The sequence below is a fragment of the Globicephala melas genome, chromosome 10 (assembly GCF_963455315.2).
Source record: "Globicephala melas chromosome 10, mGloMel1.2, whole genome shotgun sequence".
Taxonomy (NCBI): domain Eukaryota; kingdom Metazoa; phylum Chordata; class Mammalia; order Artiodactyla; family Delphinidae; genus Globicephala; species Globicephala melas.
In genome coordinates, this window is record NC_083323.1 from 65,121,930 (window position 1) to 65,143,056 (window position 21,127).

At 40.6% G+C, this 21,127-nt stretch overlaps 1 protein-coding gene across 1 annotated transcript in view; it reads left to right on the forward strand.

The window, feature by feature from the left end:
- Positions 1 to 7,752: 7,752 nt before the first annotated feature.
- The window catches only part of SLC38A4 (solute carrier family 38 member 4), a 68,087-nt gene continuing 54,712 nt past the window's right edge, over positions 7,753 to 21,127 (forward strand). Inside the window, exon 1 of the mRNA XM_030835307.2 lies at positions 7,753 to 7,886. The gene's annotated coding sequence lies outside the window, so the exon portion shown is untranslated. The remainder of the gene's footprint in view (positions 7,887 to 21,127) is intronic.

The following is a 21,127-nucleotide window of genomic DNA, read 5'->3' on the forward strand; positions in this document are numbered from 1 at the left end:
AACGTCACTAATCGTTAGATAAATGCAAATCAAAACTACAATGAGGTAACACCTCATACCAGTCAGAATGGCCATCATCAAAAAATTTACAAACAATAAATGTTGGAGAGGGTGTGGAGAAAAGGGAACACTCTTGCACTGTTGGTGGGAATGTAAATTGATATAGCCACTATGGAGAACAGTATGGAGGTTCCTTTAAAAACTACAAATAGAACTACCATATGACCCAGCAATCCCACTACTGGGCATATACCCTGAGAAAAACATAACTCAAAAAGACTCATGTACCACAATGTTCATTGCACCACTATTTACAATAGCCAGGACATGGAAGAAACCTGAGTGTCCATCGACAGATGAATGGATAAAGAAGATGTGGCACATATATACAATGGAATATTACTCAGTCATAAAAAGAAACAAAATTGAGTTATTTGTAGTGAGGTGGATGGACCTAGAGTCTGTGATACAGAGTGAAGTAAATGAGAATGAGAAAAACAAATACTGTATGCTAACACATATATATGGAATCTAGAAAAAAAATGGTTCTGAAGAATCTAGGGGCAGGACAGGAATAAAGATGTAGACGTAGAGAATGGACTTGAGGACACGGGGAGGGGGAAGGGTAAGCTGGGATGAAGTGAGAGAGTGGCATGGACATATATACACTACCAAATGTCAAATAGATAGCTAGTGGGAAGCAGCCGCATAGCACAGGGAGATCAGCTCGGTGCTTTGTGACCACCTAGATGGGTGGGATACGGAGGGTGGGAAGGAGATGCAAGAGGTAGGAGATATGGATATATATGTATGTGTATAGCTGATTCACTTTGTTATATAGCAGCAACTAATCCAACAATGTAGAGAAATTATACTCCAATAAAGATGTTAAAAATAAATAAATAAATAAAAATGTAAAACCAATGAGTTCCAAAATCATCTTCACAGTGGTGTTTTAAACTGAAATGTTTTTTTGATAACATTCCATCCTTATCTTTAAGAAAATTATTACTCAGTTTTTGAACTCCTGAAAAACAGAGAAGCATCAATTGATTGACCCATCCATCTATTTATTTATTCAGCAAATATGTTTTGATATCACATCTACAGAACTTACAGTCTCAAGAGGAAACACGCAAACAAACTATTATACAATGAGAAAGAATGAAACCTACTGCAGCATTGGAACAGGGCAATGGAGACATAAGCACACAATTCCGACCTCTTTCACACCATCTAGCTCTTATATTTGAAGACTAGAAGTTAAATGTCTACATGGTTTCAAAGTTAAAGTGCAAGTTTTGTTTAATTTTATATTTAGTCTTGTGAAAATTAAGGAATAGGTTAATAATTTCCTGTTCTCCATCTCTTCAGAAGGCGAATTTTAGGAAACTGGGGTTTTGTTGTGGAAACACGGGAATGAAAGTAAATCCCCAGAAGCTGTGCAATTGTAGAATGTTAAGATCGCGCAGGTCACAAGGATCGAATAATCTGCCCTCTTGTACTAAGAATGAGAAAACAGGCCCAGAAGAATAGAATAAAGTTTTAGGGTAATTATAAGAATTTTTCAGTAACAGATGATACAACTATAATCAGTATTTTCCATTTGAAAAATGATGGTTTAACTGCATTAAGAAATTTACTTAAATTTTAAAATAACTCTAGAATAGGTACAACTGTTGTCCCCAGATTACAGATAAGGAAACTGCAGCATAGACAGGTTAACAATTTACCTAATTATTATATAACTAATAACTAGTTTTCAGCTAGTAAATATCAGAGTTGGAATTCAAACCCAGGGAGTCTGGTTCCAGAAATCAGAAACCAAGTGTTTAACTTTACATGTTCTATCTCTTATTTATTTGGAAAACATATATATATATATATATATATATATAATGTTTATTTTAAATGTGGTCATTCTCATTAAACATGTCTAGTTTTTGGTGATAAGGTGTTTCATTTTATTTTTCCAAATAAAGGGAATATGAAGTTAAGTTTGACATGAATGAGTTTCTAACTCTCAGAGGAATGTCAAAAAGGGGAAAATTTGCTTTTAGAGTAATTTGATATTTTCTGAAAGCTGCCAGGCTATTGCGTTACCTGCCAATGTCACATCAACGTCAGTCTCTGTTCAAACACCAGTTGTGCAAACCATGTCAGCGTAGCTGGTAGCCTGGCAGACTCAATCAGTGATTGTCTCTCTGGGCACCAAAGTTATAATTGGCCTCCTAATTATGGTACCTCTTAATTTCAGAGAAAACAGAGAGAGAAGATGGGAAACATCATTAGGGATAACTCACAAATAACTTTATTTAACAACTAGCTCAGGCACAGATAGTGTTTGTTATAATATGTAAATCATAGGGGTACTCTTCATTTGTTCATTCACTCATTCAATAAATAACTATGGAGTTACGCTATGGTAAATACCAGGAACACTGATGAGAATGACACAGAGATGGGCTGCTCCGGAGTCTGAAGTCTAGTGGGGGCCAGACTAGTGTGTTATGATGTGCTTCTGGAGCCCCAACGAGGACGAGTCTAATGATGGGACAGAATGGAGAGAGCTTTGGGATCAGGTACAGCTGAGTCCTAATTCTGATTCTGCCTTTGGCAAGCCACTCAACTCATTCACTCTCTGTTTTCTCATCTGAAAAGCGAAGGTAAAAACACCGACCTCACAGGATGGTTGTAAATACTAAATTCCATGTCCAAAACATGCTAGTTCTTTTTTTCCACCCCTCTTCAAACTTCCCCACCACTCCATGTTCCCAGTCTACCAAGAAAAAAGAAAAAATAGCTGGATGAGTTGGACAGAGTTTCATTCACTTGACGTGACATGTGAGCTGGGACTTGAAAGACTAGTAAAAAGTGAAATTGACAGGCAGAGCTGGTAGCAAGGGCTTCCAGGAAGAGGGGACAGTGTGTTCAAAAGCTCTAAGGCGGGCTTCCCTGGTGGCGCAGTGGTTGAGAGTCCGCCTGCCGTTACAGGGCACACGGGTTCGTGCCCCGGTCCGCGAACATCCCACATGCCGCGGACTGGCTGGGCCCGTGAGCCATGGACGCTGAGCCTGCACGTCCGGAGCCTGCGCTCCACAACGGGAGAGGCCACAGCAGTGAGAGGCCCGCGTACCGCAAAAAAAAAAAAAAAAAAAGAAAGAAAAAAAGCTCTAAGGCACGGAAAACGTCAGCATCGGGAGCTGGGAGGCAGTGAGTGATTTAGAATATGGGTTGTACGGAGGGATGTAATTGACTGTCAGTGAGATGCCGAGAGCATCAAGCTGGAAAAGGAAGGCGGATCTGACTGGCCAGCTCTCTGTAAGCAGTGCTGTTTCCAGAACAGAGAGACAAAAGCTGACCTCCCTGGGGCTGGTATTGAATATTGACCACAGGATGCCCACTCTCCTCTCTGAGCTATTTCCCGATGGAACGTGGGTTCTATTCCCCTTTTCACCTCCTGGATGGGACTTCAGAGTCTAGAACCTGACATCCCAATCTTGGACTCTAGAGTTGGATCTTCTAAGATCCTAGATCTAGTTTGATATTCTTTTTTGTTTTGAGATCCAGTATCTAGTTGTTTCATCATGTGTGAAACTGAGACAGTGAGTGATCAAGTGTCTTTTTCCTAGTGCCAGTAAGAGGTAGTAGTCCATTTAGAGAATATAATACTAAAGAAACTCAACCATAAGCATAATTCATGGTATGTCTTGGTTTCTCACATAAATCAAATTCAAATTCATAGAAAAGAAAACTGTGATACTGACATTAGAAGTTTGTAGAGGCTCTTGTAATTATAATAAAAATATAATTACTTTTATCGTATTATAATTATTTTAAAAATCATTATTTTACGGCTAAGCATGCCATTCACAGCTGGTGACCTTGTAGGAAGAAAAACAGTAATCAGTTTCAGTAAAGAAAATGCTTAGAAAAAAGGGAGGTGAGCTTTGGAAGGTCTAACATTGAATTTGAAGCCAGAAAACCTGGTTCATGCTCCAGTCTGTCATTTATCGGCTCTGTGTCTTTGGAGAAGTCACTTAACATCTCTGAATCTCATTTTCCTCTCCCATGAAATGGAGAAAATAATAGCTGCACGGTGGGTTTATTTTAGTACCAAGTGGCATAATATATGTTAAGGTGTTTTGTAACCTCAAGTCATTTTACTAATTTCAATAATTATTCATTGAAAAAAGAATCCATGTTAAAAATCTACTATCAAAGAAAGAATTTAAACAAAAGTGTCTTAAAGTCACTGCAACAAACTTCACCATAAATCAAGGAACTTCATACGTATGATGGCAGGATAATAATTGTGTTTTATTTCCTTCCAAGACATTTATTTATACTAAAATTTAGTAATGACTGTTCTCTGGATGATTAAACCTTAGAAATGTTTCTCCAAAAAGGGTTCATGGTGAGAGAGAGATACTACATGCTCCATCCACCTTTAAGAGACTGATTCAAACCCCAGAGGAATCCCACAATAATTTTTAGCACAATGTTTTCCAAACTTATAGCAGCATGGAACTCTGTTTTCAAGTATTAGCTTTAGTTCAAAGGAATATGTTTTGGGAATATTTTTAATAGAGACTTAAAGCAGAAGCATCCATTACCAAACCAATAATCATTCCTAGGACCAGTGTGTTAATATAATTTTAGAGTGGAAAGCTTCAATCAATTCAGCTTTGTCAAAATGGTAGAAATTCGAACTCTTCTGTCACCCTTTTTTCTCAGTTGCAAACATTTTATTTTCCTCCAGCACTATTTGAGTTTGTAGTACTGTCTGAGAATAAGTAAGGAAAACAATGTATTAAGGGATGTTCTACATTTTTCTCATTGAGAAACTGAGTCACTTAGAACTTAAGCCCATTGGTGAAGGCCACAGAGTTGGTAGGTGGTAGCTCTGAAATCAGGACTCAAGTTGTCTGCTCCAGAGCCAGCAAATGTTTGGATGGTCAATCAAAATGTGTTTCACAGTGCGGTTTTGCAGGGATATTCATGTTGCTGGTTAGGGCTGCTTCACATTCTTTCAAACACAAGTTTTAAAGAAACCCTTGAGGGTTGTTGGGTAGATCCAGCGTAGTCATCAAAGGCTCAAGTTTTTGATTGTATCACGGAAGACAATGGCTTGCCAGTTATCTCATACCACCTGGACATTGCTTGGAGCGCTCCTAAAACTCTAAGGATATACAATAGCTACAAAAGATGACAAATTTGAATTTTGCTCAGCACTTTGTTGCTTTATAGATGAATGCAACCCATTTTATTTCAATCCACACATGGTTAAAATAAGTAGCACATATGTAGATGAACAACCTATAGTTCTCTAGTAAATTAGGCAATGAACCACTGCTTCTGAGCTTCTCTGTACTAGCTAAGATATGGACGCCAAGAACTGACTAAATAAATAAGCAATTCATTAAAAAGTTAGTTAAGTAGCTGCACAGTGAACTAGTATCTATTTTAGGATTGCATTGATCCCATCTTCATTTATATTTTCTCTGGAATGGATTTTTGTTTTAGAATCTTGGATTTTGCTTTTACTAAATCTCAGTGTAAGTAGAGAGAAATATATATCTATCGTGATCTCCCATTCATCCCCTCCCAATCTTACCAATTTTGACAATTTAGTAGTTTTATAAAAGATGCTTATATTTATTAAATAAGAATCAATGAAAAAGTGTGATAAAGATAATCTAGTTTCAACAAGTTTGAAGGGACCTCTAAATTATTCTGATGTATTCTAATTTCATAAAATGGAAACCTCTTATGACAAACTAAAGAGGTTTACCATATTTGGTTAGGCAGGGGATAATCAGCTTTCATAAAAAAATATTTCTTCTATACTCTGTTTAAATAGTGCATTTTTTTTTAGGTTTCAAAATGATAACTCCAGTGAAGGCATTCATCTTATCATTCTTCTATTGGATTTTCATTGTTGGATGATTTTAGTACAATTTGACATGTGTGCATGTGTGTTAATGGAGTTTTTAATATTCCTGACTAATATACAACTGCATTATCCAGATGGATTTTTGTTCTTGCCGTTCTTGTCCTGTTTCTTAAGTGCTAATGTGCCGCTGATGTATTAGTTGATGGGAACTGTAAAATGAGATGGTTCTAGATATTCATGGTCTGAACAATGAGCCTTACCATTCTGAATAAAGTTAAATTGCATATGTGAGAATTTAGAAAGTAATTTGTGCCGCCTGATGAGTTTGTTAAACTGTGGAGATCGAGTCTCCACAGGAGAATGTTTTTTCCCTTAAAGAATGACAAATGAGTAGTAAATAAACGGGATGGTGAACATATATGTTACATGGGCTTTTTGGAAACAAAAATTTTGGTTAATGTCAGAAAATGGTGGGGATTTTTTAACATCTGTATTGGAGTATAATTGCTTTACAATGGTGTGTTAGTTTCTTCTTTATAACAAAGTGAATCAGTTATACATATACATATATCCCCATGTCTCCTCCCTCTTGCATCTCCCTCCCACCTTCCCTATCCCACCTCTCTAGGTGCATCCACCTCACTACAAATAACTCAATTTCGTTTCTTTTTATGTCTGAGTAATATTCCATTGTATATATGTGCCACATCTTCTTTATCCATTCATCTGTAGACGGACAACACTTAACATTGCTTCCATGTCCTGGCTATTGTACATAGAGCTGCAATGAACATTTTGGTACATGTCTCTTTTTGAATTATGGTTTTCTCAGGGTATATGCCCAGTAGTGGGATTGCTGGGTCATATGGTAGTTCTATTTTTAGTTTTTGAGGACCCTTCATACTGTTCTCCATAGTGGCTGTATCAATTTACATTCCCACCAAAAATGCAAGAGGGTTCCCTTTTCTCCACACCCTCTCCAGCATTTATTGTTTGTAGATTTTTTGATGATGGCCATTCTGACCGGTGTGAGGTGATACTTCATTGTAGTTTTGATTTGCATTTATCTAATGATTAGTGATGTTGAGCATTCTTTCATGTGTCTGTTGGCAATCTGTATATCTTCTTTGGAGAAATGCCTATTTAGGTTTTTTGCCCATTTTTGCATTGGGTTGTTTGTTTTTTTGATATTGAGCTGCTTGTAAAATATAAACAATTTTCCTTAAAATGGTGAGTGGTGTCTTAATGAGCAGAACTGAAATTTTAGTGCTATTTATTATATCCTAATTCTTTCTTCATATGTACTGAGGATTATGCTTACAGTGGAATCCCAGGAAAAAAATGACCACAAAAGACCCCTAGCCATGGTTAAGTGCTAGCAAGCTATCCTCTGCTCTGTGCTTGCATTAAGTGATTTTTACTGTGAATGACAGGTTTTTCGATTGTACCCCTTCCCCAAATGTTTTTTCCTTTATGTCAAGTTCAGGTTTGACATCCCCAAACCTGGAGGAAGTTTAGAGCCACCTATTGAAAGAAAGACTCTTTTACAGACTTCAAAATGAGCACTGACAGGTATTTCTGTGTATAGGACAGATCCAATAAATGCAACCTTGACTAATGAAGAAACTTAATCGTTAAAAAAAAAAAAAGCCCACAGAAAAGCTCAACTCACACCAAGATCTTCTCTGTTATCATGAACCCAAGAAAACTGGAGCAGGGGCTGGCAGGTCCCAGGCTTCACTCTTGAGGGACAGCTGGACAACTCAGCCCCACCTGGGAGGATGCTTTTGTTGACATCTCAGGTTGCCGCCTGATGATTGGTGGCTGGGCTGGAAGGGAGGGTCCATAGGAAACGCGACACTGGGGATGCTGCCCCCTATCACATGATGGAAATTTCCACTCTTTAGAAAGGCGAAAAGAAAAGAAAGAAGGGTCTCTCAATCCACCCTTTTCCCCTGGATCCCAATCGGGAGAGGGAAGAAAAAGTAGGGTGAGTGAAGCTGTTTATATTTTCTGTTAGACTTAAAAGACTTGTCAGTGTGCAAACTTGTGGCTGGATCCCAGCCGGAATGCGTGTGTGTGTGTGTGTGCGCGCGCGCGCGCGCTTGTGCGCATGGGGACACGCACACGTGTGCAGCTCGGTCTCTCACCCGTCTGGGGCTTTGGTCCGGCGCTGTGGCTCCTCATATCTTGTTGATGGCCCCAAATCCTTATCATTTAACAAAGGATCCCCTTTGGGTGCATTACTGCAGGTTAATGACCGGATTGACTAGAAATTAAGTAAGCCGGGGCAAGCAGAGGGAAAGGATAGAGGCTGGGAGAGATCCTGTGAATCCCTTTTCCAGGACAGGTGACTGCCAAGGCTGCCTGGTCCTGGGGGGCGGGCAAGGGGTGCCTTGCGCTGGGGCGCCCACGGCCCCGGGCCCGGGATTCCCTCGGCACTTGAATCTCGAGATGCTCCTACTGAGACCGCCATCCACCACCGTGGCCCGGCCTGCCTGGCCAGGGGCCCCGAGACTCCGCTGCAGGAGCTGGCTCTGCGTCAGCTCGGGATCGCGCTGGCAAGGTGTTACCCGAGTCGCGGGACCCGTGCCCGCGTCCTCAGGGCGGGGACATTGGGTGCAGAACCTAAAATAGACCCATCGTCGCTGACAGCTGGGCCGCCCAGGAGGCCAGCACGGTTCCCTGGGTCGGGGGTTCCGGCCCGGGGATCCGGCCCGGGAGGCTCCTTCAGGGGAGGAGGAAGGCGAGAGCAGCGCTGGGTCTGGGGGCCTTGGCTGCGGGCAGTGAACGGGTTCCAAGACTGAGCCCGAGGTTCCGAGGGAGGCATCGCGCGCCGTCGGACTGAGAAGCCTGGGGGGCGCTGGAAAGAAGGAAGGGGCGCCGCAGAAAGTGTGGGCAGGAAAGACGAATGGAGCGGAAGGAACGCAGAGAGGACGTCGGGGAGGAGAGGAGAAGGAGAGAACGATAAGGGTCCAGACCCTGAGAGGGGTAGGAGTAGGAGGGAAAATGGAGAAAAGAGGAGAGAATGAATGAAAGGAAGGGAGGACGGAGACGGGAGCGGGGACGCAGGGAGCCCCCTGGGAGGGTGAGCTGAGAGCACCTCCGAGTCCGGGAGAGGAGAGAGGTGGGCGCGGTGCAGGTAGGGGCTCTTCGCACAGGTGGGCGTGCGTCCTGGTGGGCGCGGGCTGGGGGTGGAGGCGCGGAGTGCGGAACTCGCGCGCCCCCCAGCTCCCCTGAGTGATCCAGCAGGCAGAGGTGGAGAGTGTCCCCTTTCATGTGCCCCGGGACCAGCCCAGGAGGTGCGCACCGGGCGGTTGACTTGGTTAGAGGAACGGGGTGAACTAAGCCGGGGAACCAGAGCCAGGGAGACTGGGTCCCTGGTGTGCAGGGCATGTACGGGGGAGTGAGGGGGCAAGATTTGGGGGCCTTGAGATACTTGGCGATGACCTGGAGATCCCCACCCGCAGTCCTCCGCAGAGACTTTAAATACCTGGGTCTAGTTTCACCGGAGGAGGACGGGTTGGCTCTTGTTGTGTATCTCTTAGTGCAAAAGGTGTATCTCTACCTGTCTAAGAGGGATCTGAGACCCCGAGAAGAGAAGAGAAGAAGAGAAGAGAAGAGAAGAGAGAAGAGAAGAGAAGGGAAGGGGTAGCCTCTGCCCTGGAGGTGTAAGCAGACCTGGCCAGGCACTTACCTCAGCCGCCTCCTGGTCAGGTGCCCCATCCCCCAAGCTGCTGGCTGCTTGCTTTGTTATCGGCTGAGTAGTGGTGCACCTTGTCACCCTTAAGGAAAGGAGGAAGTGGCCAGCCTTTCACCAGGAATGGTCTGTTTCCCAATTTCCTAGCTTCCTATATTCATCTTTATCTGCTTCCCGGCAGTGCAGACATAATCATTATGACTAAATTGTCTTATGTTGTAAAGAGAGCATCCTTCATCCAGATCACAATTTCCAAGGCCTGGTAACTTGGGTTTGTTTTAACTTTGGTTATAACTTTTTATAGACCTTAACTTTTGGGGGGAGGAGGTTTAAATTAGCCCATGGGTATTTTTTTTTGTCCCCACTGCAAACAAGTCTCTAAGGATTGGGTGAGATTGGTGGACTCTCTCATATGGAACACAAGAAATCTCTCTCTCTCTCTCTCTGTCTCTCTCTCTCTCTGTCTCTCTCTCTGTGTGTGTGTGTGTGTGTGGTATAGTCTCTGAGATTCTAACAAATGAATCTACAGAAAATCTGTGTTCTGGGTAAAAAGTTGTAAGAACAGAGACACTGAAGAGAATATCTGATCTCCCCAAATTACAGATTACCATATGTGTTCAGAGACAGAAAGCTTCTATTGGTCTGATTTTATCACAAAACTTCAAAAAGCAGGAAGACTGGGGTAAAGGGATAAAAATCTTTCAAGCCTGCGGCAGGGATAGGAGGCAAGCTCTTCTGCCAGTGTATGCAGTACTAGGTGCTCCATGGAAGCTAGTCTCTACTAGATTCATGATACTAATGCCTCACACATAGATATCAATTACTATATTCCTTATATGTGACTAAGTGCTTCTTTTATGTTAACATTTGACCCTCATAACAGTCTTGTGAGATAGATTCTATTATTCTACCCATTTTACAGATCAAGAAATGGAGATACACAGTGTGGGGAGCATAGAACATCTTTGGAAGTTCTATTTGGACATTATTCTTAAGTGTAAAGAACAATTTTCTTTCACTTTGCACTTTATCATGGTCAGAACTGGACAGGTGACATCTAGGGACCCACAACTGACTTCTTAGTCTATTAGAGACTATCCTATCCTAATCCTATCCTAAGAAAGCCAAAAGCATGACCGTGTACCTTAAGAATTAATCTTTGCCAGCCCCAGGATTGGATTGTTTTACAAGTGACATTTGAGAAATGCATAATATAACTCTGGTTACCTTGTGAACTTTTGAGCTAAATGTCTTTCTTCTTTTATGTCATCGTCTTTGTCCATTTCTGCAGTGTTTTTTAGGCATATATTCCTTTTTTCCCCCTTATGCTTTGTACTGACTTAATAATATTTTCTATTTTTTGTTTTCTTTTTTATTATTTTTTAATTTAATTTAATTTTTATTTTATATTGGAGTATAGTTGATTTCCAACATTGTGTTAGTTTCAGGTATTCAGCAAAGTGATTCAGATATATATATATATATATATATATATGTATATGTATATATACATATTCAATACATCCATTCTTTTTCCGATTCTTTTCCTCTGTTTTAAATAACTTAAACCCCTCTTTTAAAAAATTTTTTTACAAATCCAAAGCAATCATTTCTATAAAAATCAAAGGTTTCATAGAGTTTAATGACTATTTACATATTTTAGTATGTATATAAATAATACGACAATTCTGAAAAATGTGCTTCCATGTATCACATGAAACCATCTCACATGCTACTGCTACCCTGATGACATCTTGCAGGAAGGTGAGGAATGGAAGAAGGGGAGAGACAAAAGACAGGAAAGGAAGAGTCTTCCAAGCCAGACTTTGAACCAAGCCCCTTCCATGTGTAAATCACATTTAATCTTCACATGATACTCCATGGTCTAGGTGTTTGGTATCTCCATTTTACAGAGGAGGAAATTGAAGCTCAGAGAAATTAAGGGAAGAGCCAACGGTCACAGAGCTAGTAAGTGACGGGGCTGGCCTCAGAACTATGGTCCCTCCTGTGCCAAAGTTCCTGCTTCCAATAAAGACAGCAGTAAGATAAAGATTACTTGGAGAGCAAATGCTTAAAGCAACAAGAAGCTCAGAGAGGTGGTACACAACAGAGCAGCCTGTGAGAGGTGGGGGAATGCAAAAACCAAATCACTTTTACGTGCCTGCTAATTTTCTGGTCTTCCTTCCACTCTGTTTGTAATGACTTAATGCTATTCATTCATTCCGCAAACAACCATTGAGTATCATTATCTCCCAGAAAGTATATTAGGGAGTTTCTTTTATCCTTGTCTCCCTAACACCTAGCACAGTCCAGGGTAAATACTGGGTGCTCAAGAAATGTTTGTTGAATAAAGGAATTAGTCTAGTGGGGGAAAGAATAAATAAACGAACAGTTGTGTTAACAGCATGTGAAGGGCCAGGGGAAAAAGTCAGGTTTGAGCACTCTGCCACAGAACCTGGCTTAGGAAAGGGGTCAGAGAACATTTCGAGACCGGATGATGCCTGAGCTGGGTTTTGAAGCAGAAATGAAAGTCAGCCAGGCAAAGAAGTGAAGGAAATAGGGGAGGATTCTCAACAGAAAGACTGGCCTAAACAGAGAAAGAAAGAAGGAGACATTGGGGAATTTAAGAGCTCAGTGGAGATTGCTGGGGGGAGGCAAGGGGGGTGGGGGGGAGGTGTGGTCCGGAGGTCCTTGCATGGTTTCTCTGCAAATGTCCCATAGCTCTGCCCACTCCCCTTGAATGTCGGAAGTGAACTGTGCTAACAGGGAACAAAATAACTGAATACAGGAGTCAGCAATACATTTTATTATTTTATCATTTTATTATGGCCCTATAATAGAGAACTATAGTTTAATTTTTATAATGTTAGTGTTTTAAAACCTAAGCTCAAATGCAAAGACCAGACTTGGTTGTCCTCTGTATGGGAAAACCAAATTATTTTTCTTATATTCAAGGGGATGTTTTATTTTAGCATAGGTGCAGTCTACGCAATCATGAAAATGACTTCCAAACAAATGCTTTTCTATGTTTTTCTTAGGAGGTAGCTTGGGTGGGTGGGGGGGGATTTCTCTCCTTATTTTAGTTTTTAATGGTTTTATTTTTTATTTTAGTGTGCTAGAGAAGAATCAGGAAGTAAAAATGTATTTTTAAAAAATGAGGTGAGAAGACAGTAATGAATTTCACCCTCTTATCTGCAAAGTAGACGTTTACGCTAGTTAAGAGTCTGGCTTTTGATAACAGACTTTGACAAACTTAACTCCCAATGTCTCTTCTTTCTTTAGGGATCTTTTATGCCAAGTTTTCGTTGCAGGCTCAGAGGTCTGCATGCCACGTCACCATTTCCACATTTGTAACGTAGTCTCACTCGTGTCGTCATTAGTGAGGGAATTCAAAGAGTCAATGAAACCTATAAATAATCCAAAACCTGACTTCAGTTAACAGCTTAAAACCTCCATTTTTTAGCCTTATGTCCTTGGGCAAGTTCCTTAATCTTTCTGAGCTTCCATCTCTTCATCTATAAAATCAGGATCATAATAGTATCGGCCTCATGAGATTGTTACGAGGATTAAACGTGTTAACACATGTAAAATTCTTAGACTAATGCCTAGTATATAATAAACGTTCAACGTGTGAAAGCTCTTATTTTTAATGTTACTCCCCCTGCCACCCAAAGCACTATTAGAAATGTTAACAAATGTCTATACTAAGTGTTCTTTGATCATGTGTTTTCCTCTAACTGCCGTAACTAAAATGAAGGAAACAGAAGGGAGGAAACGAAAAACGGGCTAAATAATACTCATGCAGGACAGTCCAGCCCAGATAATATCATTCCCTGTATAATAAGACTGAAATGTTCCCTTGTTTCCTGTTGGCTATTCGCACCTATTGCTCCTGATAAATCTAGCATGTATCCATCATTAAAATGAACATCATTTCCGGTTCCCTTGTTTTCTCTCATATCTGTCTCTTTCGGTCGCGGCTGTTGCCCTGGTACCTCACATAAGTGCCTGGGGTAAACAGACACTCATGCGTGTTTGTTGAATGAAGGAAGGAGGAAAACTGTCCTCCCCCCCACCTTTTTTTTTAAACAATGTTTATTGTTCAACTAAACACTATTTCATCGCCATGTTAAAGGTCTTTACAAAGTAAATCTGCATTGTTCATAGTCAATATAAATATTTTAAAATTAAATGATTTATTCAGTGTGCGTTGTTGCACATAATTAAGCATGCAGGCTTGGGAGTCAGGGAGTGTGGGTGTGAATCCCAGTGCCATCGTGGAGTTGGGCTTCCTGGATTCAGATCTTGGCGCCGTCCTTCCAACTTTTTCCTGGGTTCAAATTCTGGCTCGCTCACTTGCTATCTGAACCACCTTGAGCAAGTCGCTTAACCTGACTGCTTCATTCTCTTCATCTGTAAATGGAGTGAAACCGTTCTTATTTCAGAAGGATTTTATGAGAATTAAATGAGCTAATATGTATAAAGCATTCAGAAACATATTTGGCACTTTGTAAGCATTAGAGGTGTTTGTTAAATTAAACAGTTAAAAGAAACCCCGGTTCTCCAGTTAGATATAATCACAAGTACTTACTTTATAGAATTAATTTGATGATACTGCATGGCACCTAATAACCCCCCCAAAATGTTACTGTTACTGTTGCTATTATTGCAAATCTTTCTGTTTTGTGCTCCAAAGGAGTTGGAGATCTGCCTCAGCCTTTCCATTCTTGGTCCATTGGAAGTCTTATTGATTCTACCTTACATTTTCCTCCCCACCCAGTGTTTGTCCTGTCATTTTGCCTTGTGTCATTCGCAACTTTTACACCACATACTCCTCAGGACAAGGACTTTGCTCTTTGTTTTGGCATAATTTTATAACACTGGGTACACTCACACACTCACGGTACTATAAAAATGTTAAAGAAGAAAAGGAAAAAAGATTGCAATTCACCAGGAGGCAACTTTGGCCGCCAGCTGATCAGGCTGTTTGCAGTGTTGGCACCCCGTGCGGGCTGCCCGGCAGCACCTCCGGGGCTGGCTGGTGCCTCGCGGGTGACGCGCGCGTCCTGCGGGGGCGTGGGGAGCATGAGCTGGGTCGCGGCGCGCAGGGAGGACCGCGGGAGGCCGCCGCCTGGGGACGCTGCACCGCTCACAGGTTTGCCTGCCGATGCTACGGACGGCTTCGCTAGAAAGACCAGGCTAGTGAGTGAGACGAACTCGGAGGGAGAAGTAGCAAAGAACTGAAAAAGGCGGGGAGAGGGAGGCATTTGTTAAAGAGAGAGGCTAAGGTGGCTTTCTGTTTTGAGAAACGTTTCCTGCGTGCTACGTGGGGCTACACGCTATGGTCTTATTTTCCGGAATTTTTCCAAATGGGAGAGAATTTTTCCAAATGGGAGAGAGGTACCTGGATGCAGAATGTTCCTGTAAATTAAAAGACCAAACTGCCCTTGATTGTTCGTGAGATCGAACTAAAGGGGTTCTTGTTTCCAGCCTTGCTGTGGAAAGGCCTGGAAAGCAGTCAGATGGTTGAGAGCACTGCAGAAACGGAGGCCTCTGTGATGGCCCCGAGAAAACATTTCATCACGGTTTTATTCCTTCTTGCCTTTGAAGCAATTCTTTAGTGACAGCACATCTTTAAAAAAAGATCTGACACTTTTGGGGCATTGTTCTGCTATACTGTATTTATTCGTGCTGTACGGAGGAGTCCACACTTTTGGTTGACTTGTATATATTTAAACTTTTTATTTTAAAGTAATTATAGGTTCATAGGAAGTTGCGAAAGTAACACAGAGAGGCCCTATATAGCTTTCACGCAGTTTCCTCCAATGGTTACATGAGACATAATTTTCTTACAGTAGCAAGACCAGGAAATTGACATTGGTGCAATATAATTTCTGTGTCATTTTATGTGTATAAATGTGTATATAATTTCTGTGTCATTTTATCACATGCAGAGACTCATGCAACTACTACCACAACCAAGATACAGAGCTTCCATGCCACAGAGATGCAGAACCTTTATAGTCACACCTCTTTCTCTCTACCAATGGAAACTAGATATCTTCCTTCTTTATTTTTTATCATTTTGAGAATATTACATAAATGGAATCACAGTGTATGTGATCTTTTGGGGATTGATTTTTTTCATTCATTCAGTGTAATGCTCTTGAGATCCATTCAAGTTGTTGTATCCATAGTTGGGTCCTTTTAAACTGCCAAGTAGTATTCCAGTTGCTTGACTATATTTACTGGTATATTTTTTTCCTCTCAATTGATATACTTATTTCGAACTTCAGTTGGATTAAAGACGTGCTGAAGGCACTTGGTAAAGTGAAAAGTATGAGGACAAAATTTCACTGTTTTTCTCTTAAAAATGACATTTGTATGATAGGGCAAAAAGATATATGAATTACATCTCCATTTAAAATGGAGGCACTGGAGGGGTGGAAAGGAGGAAAGGAATAGGGCAGAGAAAGTATGTTTTCAGGCAATAAGGTATAAAATCTAGTACCTGTTAAAATTTCCACACCCATATAATAATGCATTCTGTGATTTTTACTTTTAGTTTAGACAACTCAGATTTCTTGAAACTAACAAAAACAAAACCTCTGCAGTAGGAAACTCCCTGCCACATAGCTGATAACTCAGGGACAGACGCATGGCTGGAAATGCCAGCCAATGGCCCTTTAGTTTGATAGGGGTCACCAAGAGTCAAAACAGCATCTTTAGCCCCAGGGCAACTATCAAGGGTCCAGAGCCAATCAGTGTTACCCTACTCTGGCCTTTCATCCCACCTGCCGATGGGAGGAGCATCTCCTAGAGATCACTTAAGCCAGATTTTAAAAGAGGATGTTATCCTTCACCTGAATGTCCACAAGCATGGGGAAACTGGACGCTGGTGGCTGTAACTGGCTAAGGGAAATGAATCACTTCTGAATACTATGGAGAAGAGATAGGCTTGGCCCCTCTGTCGGCCAGCTCCTATTAGAGAGCTCTCTACCCTGCAACACCACCGTACCCCCGAGCAGAGGAGAAAACAAAATATCCACTACTATCTGAAAGTGCACATACTCCTTTAAGTTTTTAGAATTTCACATTTTGGAATTTCTGAGACATAACAATTCACAAAATAACACAAACTATCAGTCTGGAACACTGACTAGACCCAAGTTTAACTGAAGGCATTGCCTTAAGTCTCCATGTTAATGATTTCTGTTACCAGAAAAATATTCCTTATCTGAAACACTGCCCAAGGATGGAGAGTAGATACGGGATGCTGGTTCCAAAGCCTAAAACACAGAGAGGATCGTCATAGGTAAAATAACTTACACCTCCTTTGACAGGCAAATCTACTTTTCTGAATCTTTCAAATTGGAATATAATCGTGCTGTCTTTATGATTTATTTTATTTTGTGTAAATGTTAGATGCCCTGTATTGATTCACAGGCTGTTCTTCTGGGTCCTATCTCCTGTGCTTGGACCACATGGTCCCACAGCATGTGGTGGGGCAGATAACTCGGCCCTGTAATCTTGAAGGAGCCAACACTTCGCTGTAAATGGGGAGACTAAACAGAAGGCCCATTGAGTTTTGTTTACCTCTCTTATGCTATTGACTTATATGACTAATGGTGACAGTCATTGGCGTAGGGGAACAGTGACATAAAATATAAGCACATACATAGACTATGGGTCTCAACATTGCAGGAGTTGTTTTTTAAGGTGTGATGGGAAGGTGTGTTTGTTTTCTGAACTTTTTCTATAAAGAGAAGAAATAGAGCTTTTCTGAAAGATAAATAAAATAGAAATACCTCATGTATTGTATCAATGTAGACAGAAATCAAGCATTAGCTGTACAATCACTTTCGAACAATTTTGTAACATTATAGCAGTATCAATACTTTGAAGAATGAAACCAAATCCAATGCTTTACATTACATTTTAAACCAGAATTCCAGAAAGTTCAGACTCCTTAACCTGGCGGTCAAGGTCAACCTCAGCCAGACTGTACACAAACATTCCGTTTGAGCTAAAGTAGACTCTAGTTGTTTTGATATTTCTAGGCCCAAACTTCTGATCCCATTTCTCCTGCCTGGAACCCCCCTCCTCTCTCAGAAGCCTCACCATTTTTCCTCCATGACACCTGCTCTATTCGCCCCAACTCTCATGCTGAACGCTCCAGTTCAGTTCCATGACTTAAAGATGGGGATCCTATTAGGAATAGTGTCCGACACAGAGTAGGTACTCGATGGCCATGGAACTGGGCTCTAGACTTGGGGTTGTGAGTCCTGCTCAGCCAATCCTTCGCCAGCTTTGGTCTTTGGATAAATTACTCAATCATTTTGAGCATAAGTTGCCTCACTTGGAAGATGGGGAGATAATAATACATCCCCCAAAGTTTGGGCTGTTACTGATCTGATGCATGTGAAGTGCCTGGCACAATGCAGGGCTGTAATGAATCTGATTATTACTAATGAGAACTTAAAAAAAAAGAGATTTCAGACTTTACAGAATTAACAGGATAATGGTGTGAGTGGAGGATGATGACCACAAAACTTGATTGTTTAGGCCTCTCAGTATCTTTCAACCCTAATTGTTATCATAAGAAGGAACAGAGTCCCTCTATGCCTGTCAACCAGGAAGAGAGAGTCTCCAACTGCCCACCCACTGAGACTGGACACAAACAGATGGAAACAATGATTCTTCCCTTCTTAGATCTAATAGAAATATGTGTGGCTTGGCACAGATTTTATTTTTGGTTAGAGATAATCAAGTGATGGATGAATTTCTATAAAGAAGGGAACAAATGCTAGATTCAGAGAGTAATTAAAATAGTCTCTTGATGAATCATCTATCCTTGAAGCTATTTACAAATACAACCTGTAGCCTTAGAAAAGGGAAAATTTTGATGAATTAACTGGTTGTTTGAGCTACATAATACCAAATTACTAGATTTTCTACTTCCCTACAAATAGGTTGGTGTTTTACTGAAGCATGCCTTCAGTCTAATCAAGGGCATAACCATTAGCACTTTCATTGGTTACAATGATGTCTAAACAAACGCTTTTTTGTTTTGAATTACAGACCTAAAAAGGATGTGTTTAGACCATAGCATGCAATTACAAACAGAACAGCCATACTTTAAATAAATAGCAAGGTAGATTGGGTTTGGGATAAGGGGGGCAGGCCCATACAGATTCTGACTTTTTCCTGTTCCTGGGGCCACGCCTTAAATAATTACTCTTTGTTAAGTGATTTGTGTGCAAGTGTTTCAGAATAACAACCCCCTCCGAAGGTGTCCTCAAAATTAGGTGAGGTGCATATATGCACATGGATATATATATAAATTTCACAGGCACAGGGGAGGAAAATTTGCTTAAAAGTCTCATTTGTCTAACTAAGGATATAGAAAAACTCTGTTAAATGATTGGGGAATGGAGTGTTCTGGTTAAGAGGAAATTATACCTTCCATGGATTGGCAATTTTCAAAGAATTAGAACACAGCAAGATCCATTATCAAATCACGATTTTATCAGATATAATTTAATCTTTCTACGTTTCAGAGTACCTTAGGCTCACCATTGTGAACTTCATCTGTAACGGCAAAACTCAAAAGTGCCAGTTAATAGAAATTTCTGGTTGTTTGAAGAAATTTATAGTATCTTCCTCTGCTTTCAAACTTTGGGGAGAAATATCAAGGAAAATACATGTAGTAGTTCTGAACTAGGAAATTTAACCATTTTTAAAATGGAAAATTTCTAACATATTTCGAAGCAGAGAATGGTATAATGTAACTCCATCTTCATTCAACTTTGACAATTATTAATACTTGTCTGTTGCATTTCATCTGTACCCAAGCCTTTCCTTCCTACTACCCCTAACATAATCATTACTAGATTATTTCTAAGCAATCCCAGTCATCATACAGTTTGATCCATACATGATTCAGGATGTATCTCAAAAAGATGTCTTTAAAAATAACTAAAATACCATCATACCTTAAGTAAACCAACATTTCCTTAATATTATCAAATATCCAGGCAGTGTTCAAATATCTGATTCTCTCCTCTTTTTCGTTTTACCCTTAGTTTGTCTGAATCAGAATTGAAACAGGTTCACACGCTCATTGGTCGATGTGTCTCCTAAATCTGTTTTTTTTCTTATATTGCCTTCATTTATTTTTTTCATACATTTACTTCATTTTGGCTGTGCTGGGTCTTTGTTGCTGCACGCGGGCTTTCTCTAGTTGTTGCGAGCGGGGACTAGTCTTCATTGTGGTGTGCAGGCTTCTCATTGCGGTGGCTTCTCTTGTTGCGGAGCACGGGCTCTAGGCACACGGGCTTCAGTAGTTGTGGCATGAGGGCTCGGTAGTTGCGGCGCACAGGCTTAGTTGCTCTACGGCATGTGGGATCTTCCCAGACCAGGGCTCGACCCCGTATCCCCTGCATTGGCACGTGGATTCTTAACCACTGTGCCACCAGGGTAGTCCCCTAAATCTGTTTGAATACATAGGCTCAACCACCCTTCATCTCTTTTTTTCTTTCCTCTTGCAATTTATTTGATGGTGAAACCCAATCTTCTGTCCTATAGAATTTCCAATATTCTCAATTTTGTTGATTTATACAACCTTAAAAATGTCAAACTCTATAATTTTCTGCCCTCTTCAATCTAACCCTCATGAAATTGCTTCTGTTTTAAAGAAAAATTGCACCTTGTTGTCATTTCTTTGCCTGTTTCCTTGAGGATCCTCCAGCCTACATTTTGCCCAGTTTTGCACAAATATCCTTCCTCTTAGTATCTGTAATTTACCTAACATTTCTTCATGATAGAATCTGGTCAACCTAGAGTGCCCTTTCAGTTTGGTTTCAAAATGTGGACCGGTCTACTAACCCCGGTGCTTACTCAACTTTCTCTAAGATTGCAAGACATCACCAGTAAACAGTAGGGGGTGTTTAGATTTTTAAACTGTGCCACATGACTACTTTTTTAAAAAGTACTTTTCTATTACTGATATGCAAAGATATATTTACTAGGAAATTACATATTTGTGATTTGCTTTAAGATAATAGAGGAGGGGAGTGGTGGTTTGGAGGTGATGAGATTGGCCGTGGTTGATAACTGTTGAAGCTTGATAATGCACATGTGAGGTTTGACTATGTTATTCCATCTACATTTATATAAATCTGAAATTTTCCCTAATAAGAAATAAAAATGAAATATACTACATAAGCGAAGTTACATAATGAAACATTTCACTTTGGGAAACTTTATTGTAATATTTTTGCCCAGGACAATCAAAAAATCATGTCTAAGGAGCAATATACTTGCTTTTCTCATTTTGCAAGTCTGGTTTGCCTCAAAACAGTCAGCTTTAGGTTAAAATAATCAGCATTAAATAATATATAAATAGAATGGGGAAATGGGTTGGAGTGATTGAAAATATGACTCCTGCAGAGGTGCTTCATAGGTTTTGTGATGTGTCTAAGCTGCCTTTTTTAAGACTCTAGGATGCAGAAGCCATTGACACACCCCTG